This window comes from Dasypus novemcinctus, chromosome 6 (assembly GCF_030445035.2).
Source record: "Dasypus novemcinctus isolate mDasNov1 chromosome 6, mDasNov1.1.hap2, whole genome shotgun sequence".
Taxonomy (NCBI): Eukaryota; Metazoa; Chordata; class Mammalia; order Cingulata; family Dasypodidae; genus Dasypus; species Dasypus novemcinctus.
Window position 1 is genome coordinate 19476850 of NC_080678.1, and position 11254 is coordinate 19488103.

The window sequence follows — 11254 nt, forward strand, 5'->3', positions numbered from 1 at the left end:
CATGAGGAGTGCTAGTTCATCGCTCTCGCCTTTCTTTGCAGACACACCTGACTTGAGTTGACCTGAGAAAGGCGTGCGGACAGGGCAGGCTGCAGGAGGAGGGAAGCCAGCGCTTCCAGAGCAAGTGAGACGGGCAGCTCACCCTCCACTCAGTCACAGAAGGGTTCAGTCACCAGTGCATGAGCCTGAGGACCGGGCTGATCAGGTCCTGGGGTAATAGTTTCAAAAAATAACTGTAAACCGTTAGGAAAGCAACTTCCCTGAAATTAAGAGCTTAATATGCGAATATTACAGAGGGTGTTGCTGTTTCCATAGAGCATCTGTAAGGGGTTTGCCTCCCAGGTTTGCATCATGGGACACTTGGATGGTGACCAAATTTCCCTGGAGCCAGATTCCCTTGGAACAGGGACCTCCACCTCAAGGAGAGGGAATTTTTAACATGGGACTTAAGGAAGCTAACCAAAGGGTTTGCCGATAAGAATGGAAGCCACGTGATGAAATGGGCAGTCCTGACCCTGAGGTTATATACTGTGTGGTCCAGGATATGTTACTTAAAAGCTTTGTACCTTAGTTTACCCTCATTTGTAAAACATGCCGGGTGGACAAGATGACCTCTAGCTACCCTTGAGCTTAAAAATGCTATGAGTCTGAGTAAAGTTTTTATTTGTTATCATCAACATGATGATTAAGAATCACTAAATTATCACTAATTGTATTATCAATAAAAAATAGATACTGTTTATATCAGTAAGCGTTCTCTAGAGAAACAGAACCAACATGGGATGTATAAGTAGGGCAATGTTTGACCAAACAAATGGACACCATAGCCTAGCCAAGTTCACACATAAAATTAACCATCATGCTGTTTAAATGCTTTCATGTGCCAAGCACTGTAGCAAATACTTTGCATCCATTATCTGATTTGGTCCTTACAGCATCCAAATGAGGTAGGAATAATTATCCTCATTTTTCAGACTGGCTTGGAAAGGTTAAGCAGCTTGACTAAAGGCCAGCTGCTGGGAGCAGCAGGGTCCAGGAATGAGAACGCAGTTCCGTTTCGCTCCTAAGTGTAATCCTAGCCTCTATAGCATATTGCAGAGCAGCGATGCAAGCGCTACACTCCATGCGATGCTCCTGCATTTCATTTGCTGAGTCAGCCACCCACCATTTCAGGAAATACTGTCTTGTATGACATGATCTAGTAGCCCAAGATGGATTGCTTTAGTCTATAAACTAGTGTCTGGCTTCCTAACATTCTCTGTGGGTTAGGTTACTAGTTAAAAGGGCTCAAGAGCCAAAGCTAAACGACATATACCCTGTGACTCAGCACTACCCTCCTAGGAATATACCCAAGAGAAACAAGGGCTTATGTCCAGCAAAAGACAAGGTCAAGAATATTCATAGAAGCTTCATTCATAGGAGCCCAAAGCTGGAAGGACCGAAAGGTCCACTGACAACAGCACATTGTGGTAGAGTCATGGAATGAAATACTACATAACGGGGAAAATGAACAAATCACAGTGACACACAACAACATGGAAGTGTCTCACAGACATAATGGTCAGTAAAAAGTCAGACACTAAAGAGTTCATACTGTATAAGTCCACTTATGCAATATTCAAAAATATTAATAGGTCAAACTCATATGTGCTTATCTTTGGGTGGTATTGGCTGGGAAGGGGCATGAAAGTGCCTGCTGAAGGCTGGGAATGTTCCATATCTTGATCTGGGTGGTGGATACACAGATGTATGCACAGATGTAAAAACTGATCACATACGATTTATTCCCTTGATGATATGAAGACTTCAATTAGAAAGAATAAATCCACTCACGATATGACATTTTTGGTAATGGATGTTGGCCCCGACGAGTTGGCTCAAGGTCTCCAGGTTGCCCCCTTGTAGACTCCTCCCACTGCATTGTTCTGACGTCAGTTCTGACCCAGCAGGTGGGCTCGCTCTATCAGGCATGTGTGGAATTAGTCACCCTGCTAGGGATCCAGTATCTGGGGTACCTGTAGTTTACTGGCATTTTGTGCTTAGCTACCCCTTCCCTCTCTGCTGCTCAAGTCAGATTTTCTCATGAGCAGATTCCCAGTGGGCCTAGAGCTTTGCTTCCAACCCTGACCACTGCTGGGGACACTGATGTCATGCTTTCCTCTTAGCAGTATTTTTTCCCCCAGGTGCCTGATTCCCATTTTCCACACTTCCAGTCATGATTAGGATGGACTAATCTTCCAGAACGAGGTTGGTGTGACCTGCCTATGAGAATGCCATTGCCCGAAGGGTCCACTGCCTGGGTGGACTCCCTTGATTACTGAAAGGCCCCTCTGACACCATGTATTGGACTTCTGGACCCTGGAGGCAGCCCTGTAGGTGGGTCAGTTCACCTATCTACCTCCCCCACCTTCTCTTTCATCTCCCCCGGCTGTGCTGATGAGGCCCCAACCAAGTAGTACACTCCCCCAACCCAGAGCTGGGCTGATTAACTCCCGTCAGCTGCCGTATTTCCAATATGCCCCTATCAGACAGAATCCTAAAGGAAAACACAGATCTTTAAATGCCGTGAGACCTGGAGTGTACAATGAAACATATATTCCAACTTCCCTTTGCGCTCTTTCTTGTGGCATTTATTTGGAGAGGAACAGCTATTTTGCGACTGCTCATTAACCATTAATGCTGTGAGGCACAGTGGGCAAAGGAGAAAGAAAGGGAGGTAAAGAGATAATGCCTGAAAGACAAAGAGCCCGAAAGGTTTGCCACTACGTGAACGATTTCAAACATGTTCGATCTGTTTCTATAATTTTGGTATTCATGAGACATAAAGGGAGTGAGAGAGCAAAGTAAACACAGTCACTGACGAGGCGGATGGGGCCCACAAAGGAAAACTAAGCCATGAAAGACAGCAAAAGAGCAGGGCAGTAGAGGCCGAAAAATTACATCTGGATTATTCCACTTGAACAGAAGAAACCCGAATGACCCCGAGGGGCTCAGAGCACTGTGCGCTGGAGTGGTAATGAACAGAGCAGCCCCGCCTGCACTCCACGTCCTCAAGGAGCTGGATCCTCTGCCTCCCGTGAGAGCCAGCCTAACTCCCTGGCACCCGGCCAGGGTTCCAGTTACTCCTGCCCAGTCCTGCCCAGTCCTGCCCAGTCCAGTCCAGTGCACTGGGGCCTGGCCCCTCTCTGCTCCCCCTACGGAGCTGCGGACTCTGCTCTGCCCTTGGCGTTATCCATCCCTCCTCGTTCCGTTGGCCATTGCTATGATGCCTTCATCTTCTCTTCGGCCTCGGACTGCAAGCCTCTTGAGGGCCTTCATGACTCACGTTCCTTTGTTCCTTTCATCAGTGCCTTAGGCCTGCAGGCGCTTGCTCAGTATTTGCTGGCTGATTCATTTCAAATGCTTGTGCAGCTTCTTCTCTGCAGTTGAGACTAGGGGCAGAACTCCCGCATGCACGGCACCCTTGGGTGTGATGGTTACTAGGGAGCCACCCAAGATGGGCCTCTACTTGGCAACACATTCATAACAGCTATTTCTCTTAACTTGCTTTCAATAGACTCATTAAAAATCTCAACAGTTTCAAACATTTAAAAATAGTAAACCGTTTCTGTCTAAACTTCTCCAAAAGTCATGGAGGTTTGAGAACCGATGCCTACGTCCCACCCAGTACAGACATCACAGAACTGGGCTCAGTCTGTTTACTCACCAGCCATTCTTTTCAAAGGTCTGCATTTCCCTTGGACAGGATTATACCAGAAAGACTGACCTGGGAAGTGGTTGTGGCTCAACTGATAGAGCATCCGCCTACCATGTGGGAAGTCCGGGGTTTGGTACTGAGGGCCTCCTGGCCTGCATGGTGAGCTAGCCCACATGCAGTGCTGCCGTGCGCAAGGAATGTTGTGCCACGCAGGGGTGTCCCCCGCAAAGGGATATCCCACATGTAAGCAGTGCACCCCGCAAGGAGAGCTGCCCCATGTGCAAAAAGCCCAGCCCGCCCAGGAGTGGTGCTGCACGCACAGAGAACTGGTGCAGCAAAAAAAGCAACACAGTTTTCCTGGTGCTGCATGACAAGAATGCAAATGGACATAGAAGGACACACAACGAATGGACGCAGAGAGCAGACAACGGGGGGGGGGGGCGGGGGGGAAGGGAGAGAAATAAATAAAATGAATCTTAAAAAAAAAAAAAAGACCGACCTGGATGTACTACCTGGCTTCTGAAACCTCTGTATTAATAGACCAGGAGCATCGTCTTCTCTCCTAGGCCTGCCAATGTTGAAGTCGCATTCATCCACTTGGCATCTTGGACAGTCAGTGTCAGCTAGGAGGACAAGCCTCTAGAATTGGTGAAGTTCCGGGTATAAGTCACAGGCTATTCTAGGCAACTTCCTTATGGCAGGCAGACAGCACACAATCTTTCTCTGCCTGTGCTTCCTCATCTCCAAAACAAGGATAATAGTACTAACCTCGAAGACTGTCAGGAGGATTAAATTAGTTAATACTGAATACTAATTAATTATTAGTAATGGTTAATCATTAGGTAATATTTAAAACACAACCTTATATTAATGACTGGCACGTGGTCAGCGCTACGTAAGTCTTTGAAGAAATAAAAATAAGATAAACTTAATCCTCACAGCAATGCTCTGTGGCAGGCACTTTCAAACGTCCGTCTACCTAAAATAGTTAAAAACCAGCCGATTCGTTTGTTTTCTATCCCTGCGTTTACAAACAGCGTATGTCACCAAGCAATTTGTTCTAACCCTTGGAGGCAATTATTTGTACAGCCTAGCAGTCTCAACTTTATTTGTTTTGAATAAATAAATATAATTATATCCATTCTCAAGGCCCCTAGGAAACATTCCCCAATGCCAAGAGTAAAAAGATACCCCGCCATCTTTTTTTGTAACAAGACTGACTCAGGTCCACACTCAGCAAAGGAGAAGCTTAGCAGAATGGGGAAACGTCTTAAAATATTAATTATTACTGTGTTTCATAAATTTTTTAATTTTCTGAAAGGCGCTAATAACAAGAACCTGAAATGACCCAAGGGAAAAAATGACACATTTGCATTTCATTAAAGTAAGTACAGTAACACTTCAGTTACCGGACAGTCATTAGAAATGGGCTATTTGATGTGTCTACATTTTTCAAATGACTAAATCTTGGTCCTTTGGGCTCAAAAGCATCCATAAGTTTAACTTTTTGACAGGAATATATAATCGCTCTCTTTTACTCAGACTCTACTACAGAATAAAAAAACATGCTGAACACAATGTTAGCTTTTTTTTGTACTTAAAGCACAGGTCAACATTTACTTTACTAAATAATATTACAGGACATGTTCAGGGATGTTGAGACACTTTAGAACTCTTCCGCATTGCACTGATGGGCCTCGGCGCTGATGAATTTTAAAATACTGTGTTGGCATTTTATACTTGTATTACCTCATAGAGCACTGGGGGGCGGGTTTCACTTGCGAGTTACCAGCTATTGCAAATAATTAGACTAGGTTCTGGGAATTAAGAAAAAAGACAATCAAGCAGGTACTCTAGGAGCCAACTATAGGCACCTACTCAATGACAAGCGTAGGTGTAATTGGTGATTAGAAAGAAGAGAGATGGGCAGGAGGAGGGGAGAATGAGGGGCAAAGAGCATGGAGAACTTTCCCCACCACCTGAGACTGGTATGAAAGGTAGGCTGAAGGCAGCGGGCGTAGCTCAGTGGGTGAGCGCCTGCTTCACATGTACCTGCTTCAGTCCCCAGTACCTCCTAAAAAAAAAAAGGGAGGCTAAGCTGGCCCAAGAGCAGGAGCTGGGGAGTCCGTGGGAACGGTGGGGTGTTCAGGTGAGGCTGGAGGCAGCAAGGGGCGCCACAGCACAGACTGTCCTGGAGAACACAGTCCCGCTGCTGGTTGGAAAATGTGCCTCCATCTGGAAGGGGGGAATCCAAGCTATTTTAAACATTGTATATATTTTCCCCAAAAGGAAGTCTCTGCCAAAAGAACAGAATTTTACAAAGTCAAATGCAGCAATGCTTTTGAGTTAGAGAGGAAGCAAAAACAACGTATGTATGTAAAGGGCCCTAAACGCTATAAAAATCTGAGCCACTAACTTACTTGACTGTGTCCCTTCACGGTTCACAGCAATGCTGACAGGTAAGGCTTGATCTTGGCTCTGCAATGCTCCATCACCTATTTCTTCTCCCTTAAAATTGTCCCAGGCTTACCCAGGTTGGAACTGATACTACCAATTCAGGATCCCGCAGACATTACTGGTGCCCCAGAGAAGAACTCGCATTGAATAGCGACTTCAGACAACTCTCTTCGGTGCAATATGAATACTATAGGGTCAATTCTAATGCCTGTTTTATTGTTACTGGAGTTAATATTATGATCTACCCTTGTGTCTGATCTAATAACTTCCCAGTGCCCTGCTTATGTGCTAATCCCTGAGCATGAAACAAGCAAAGTCTTGGCTGGAGTCAGTCAAAAGTCTTTCCCTCTACACTACCACCTCCCCACCCCTAAAAGGAGAAGGAGACAGGGTATTTTCGTAAGAGAAGATTTTGCTAAATTTATTCCAGGCATCTGCTTCAGTGACTATACCAGAGCTTCAGGACAAAGAGACTGCCGCGTGTTGAAACCCAATTAACATTGTAATAATGCTAATAGCTAACATGTGCTGAGCATTTATGTGGGGACCAGGGCTGCCTGAGCGGCGGATGTGCATTAATTCACTGAGTTCTCCAATAGCTCTGTGGCGCTTGCTGTGATCCTCTCCTGGAAGAGGACTGTGGACCCAGAGCAAGCAGGCAGCTTGCTTGGAGCCACAGATCTCGCCAGTGGTCGGCTGCGGGCTTGTCCTCCTACGGCTCTTCATCTTGTATTAGGAGGTAACTTCGGTCTCTGTTTAGTCCTGAACAGAGGTGAGGAGCCACCCGTAAGCTAAAAACAGCCGGAGGGAAGGAAGGCTGATACAGAGTGGATCAAACCTCATGCCCTTTACTCGACATGCCCAGAAACTTCCTAAGGAGCTTTGCGTTTTGCTTGAGGAGGGCATGCAAAGACGAGGATGTTGTAGAACCACAAAGTGTTAAATGGAAGAAGCCAGTCACAAAGGACCACATAGTGTAAGATTCTATGTACTTGAAATATCCAGAAAAGGCAAATCCATAGAGACAGGAAGTACCCAGATGAGTAGTGGCCAGAGGCTGGGGCTGGGGGAAGGGGCTTGGGGGAAATGAGGAGTGACTGATGCGGGATGTGGACTTTCTTTGGGGTGATGAAAATATTCTAAAAATTATTGTGGTGCTGGTTGCACAATTCTGTGAATTTACTAAAAACTACTGTATATTCTTTAACTGGGTGAATTGTTTGGGAAGTGAGGTATATCTTAATAAAACTGTTATTAATAATAATGAAAAAACCGAATTGGTGAGTCAGGCCCCAAGTTTGAATCAGGGCAAGAGCAGAGATCGCCCAAAAGGGCTCAGGCACATGTGGGTTTTGTAAAATTAGCTTATTAGAGGGAGAAGGTGCTTCTTGATTACTTTTCTATAAATAATTATGCTGATCATAAAAATTAAAAGCATCCATAATCTTGACACCTAGAAATAACCATTGTTATTAATAATATTTTAGTGTTTAAATCTTTGCAGATTTTTCTCTATGCTCTATGTGTATATCAGGTACATAGAGTTCCCTGGATCTTGTTACCACTATGCTATTGTAATTAACTTTTCTTAGGAAGCACTGCTCTGTCACAGGCTCTCGGTGTGTGGTCCCAGGATCATCGACATCAGCATCATCTGGGCACGTGTCAGAAATGCAAGTTCTACACCCCCACCCCAGACCTTCTGAATCAGAAACTCTGTGGGTGGAGGTCAGCCCTCTGTGTTCTAACAAGCCCTCCAGATGATGCTGATGCACACACAGGCTTGACAGCCTCTGCTTTTCTGTGACTGTGTTTGCATGTAAGTACATGTAGATTGGTGCCATAACTTTTAATGACTAATATTCCAGTTTGGGGCTCTTATAAATAATGCTGCAAAGATCATCCTTGTATAGTCCTGTGCACTTGCTTAATTCTTTCCTCAGGTATACTTCTAGAAGTGTATTTACTGGGTCAAGTAATACAAGTAATTGTTACAAATTAACAACTGATACTTTGTTTTCCAAAAAGACCTTCTTACTTTGTATTCTTACCTGCAATATTTGAGAATGCATATTGATCTCCCCACATTTTTGACAATGCTGTTTTTTAAATCTATAATAATATGGTAGGTAAAAAGAGTGGTTCATTGTGTTTTAACTTAGATTTCTCTGATTACTAGTGACTCTGAACATTTATGTGATTGACTGTTTATTTATATTTCTTTATTTGTGCATATCTAGTTTATACCCTTTACTTATTTTTCTACTGGACCCTTTATATGTATTTCTTGTGAAAGTTTTTTTCTAAGTAGTTTTATTGAGATATATTCACATACCATACATTCCATCCAAAGTGTACAATCAGTGGCTTCCAGAATGATCACAGAGTTGTGCACCCATCATCACAATCAATTTTAGAACATTTTCATTTCCCCCAAAAGAAAAACTCCATACTCTCCAGCAGTCGCCTCTCAGTCCCCCTATTTTTCCCAAGGCTTGTGAAATTTAATCTATCTTTAAACAGTCAGGATATTAACCTCTTGACTATCATATCATATGATATTTTTAAATAAAATATCAAAAAACATGTTTTCTGGTTTAGAGCCTTTTCATTTTATTGTTTGTGGGCTGGTTTTTTTTTTGTTTTGCCATTTGGAAGTTTGAAATTTTGGTTAATGAAATTTTGCTTTGGTGCCATTCTGAGGAAGGCATTTTCCCATCAACTTTTATATAAATATTTGTAAATATTTTTTCCTAGTATTTTATATGAAAATTTAAAATCCATATGGAATTTGTGTTGGTGTTTCACTCCACCCCACTCTGTTACCCAGTTATCCCTAGATTCTTTATTGAATAGTCCTAGCTTTCCTCTTGATTCTAAATTCAAACCTTAACTTATATCAAAATTTCCCATGTTTGGGTCTGCTGCTGAATTTCCTTGTCTGCTCTATTAATCTGTCTATTTTGGAGTCATTTTTAATTATTCAGAGTTTGAATACATTTTAATAGCTGGAAAGTCAAATTGTTCTCTCATTGGTTTTTAGGGATTTTTTCCCCAGACTTATTTTGGGTTATTCTTACATGTATAGTCTTCAAATGAACTTTAGTCAGATTTGAAAAAAGTCTCTTAGAATTTTTATTGGGGCTGTATTATATTCATAGAATAATTTTGAATATTAATATTTAATATATCTAACAACTAGGACTTTGCATCCTGGAAAGTAGTACGTGTTTTTTAAAAGCAATTATTCAGGGAAGCGGACTTGGCGCAGTGGTTAGGGTGTCTGTCTACCACAAGAGAGGTCTGCGGTTCAAACCCCGGGCCTCCTTGACCCGTGTAGAGATGGCTTATGCACAGTGCTGATGTGCACAAGGAGTGCTGTGCCATGCAGGGATGTCCCCCGTGTAGGGATGTCCCCCGTGTAGGGGAGCCCCACACGCAAGGAGTGTGCCCCGTAAGGAGAACCACCCAGCGTGAAAGAAAGTGCAGCCTGCCCAGTAATGGTGCCACACACACGGAAAGTTGACACAGCAAGATGACGCAACAAAAAGAAACACAGATTCCCATGCCGCTGACAACAACAGAAGCAGACAAAGAAGAACATGCAGCAAAATGGACACAAAAAACAGAAAACTGGGGGAGGGGGGGAAGGGGAGAGAAATAAATAAGAATAAAATCTTAAAAAAAGTATTCAGATATCCTTTGTATTCCTTAGTGGAGAATTTTGTAGTTATCATATAGGTTTTAATCATTTTTGATGAGTTCATTTCTAGGCTTTTAATTGTCATGGCTATGGTGAAGCACAAATTTTGCAAGTGGTTATAGATACACTATTGGTTTTGTGTGTGTGTGTTCCAATAAAACTTTATTTGCAAAAATAGGTAGTGAACTAAATTTGCCCCAGGGACCATGATTTGCTGACCTCTTTGTTTATTCAATATCATTTTTTCTCTTTATTAGAGAATTTGTGGGTTGACAAAACAATCATGCATAAAGTACAGCATTCCTGTATACTACCTTATTATTAACAGCCTGATTGGTGTGGAACATTTGTTACAACTTATGATAGCACAGTTTATAAATGTACTATTAGCTATAGCCCATGGTTTAACTCAGGGCTCACTGTTTGTGTAGTGTACTTACATGGATTAAAAATTTTTTTTCTGTTACCATATATACAATCTAACATTTCCCCTTTTAATCATATTCAGATCTAGATTTCAGTGCTGTTAATTACATTCACAATATAGTGCTACAATCACCACATCTATTGCCAAAATGTATCCATCATTCTGAGTATGAGCCCTGGTCTTTCTAAGCCTCAACTTCTCATTCCCTATCCCTACCCTATCCCCTGGAAACCTGTGTTCTATATTCTACTCCAGGAGTTTGCTTATTTGAATTATTTCAAATCGGTGAGATCATACCATCCTTTTTCGTCTGACCTATTTCACTCAACAAGATGTCTTCGAGGTTCATCCGTGTTGTTGTGTGTATCAGGACTTCATGCAATTTTATGGCTGAATAGTATTCCATTGTATGTATATACCGCATTTTATTTATCCAATCACTGGGTGATGACAATTGGGTTGCCCATCTTTTAGCAATTGTGAATAAATGCTGCTATGAACATTCGGGTATCTAGGATACACTTGATTTTTGCAAAATGTTTTTAATCACTTACCTTTTTGAAGCTGCTTACTAGTTTTAATATTTTCTCACAGGTTTTCAAAGTGCACAGTTATATAAACTAAAAATGATGACTTTGTTGGCAGTTTCCAATGTTTATTCCTATTGTTTCATGTTCTTTTCTGTATTGCATTAGCTCATACTTCTAGAACAGTTGACAGTCATAATGAGTAGACATCCTTGTTTTATTCCGGCCTTCTAGTGGGAATGCCTTCCATGTTGTACATGTAAGTATAGTGCTGGCTGTTGGTTTGAAAAAGTATTATATCTCTCTCTGTGTACATGTACACTCACGGATATACATACATCATGACTGTAAGCAGCTTACAGTCTTGGTTTACTGAGAGGTTTTTCTCTTCTTAACATGGGCATTACATTTTATCAAATGTCCTTCTAGGATCTATCAGGTGA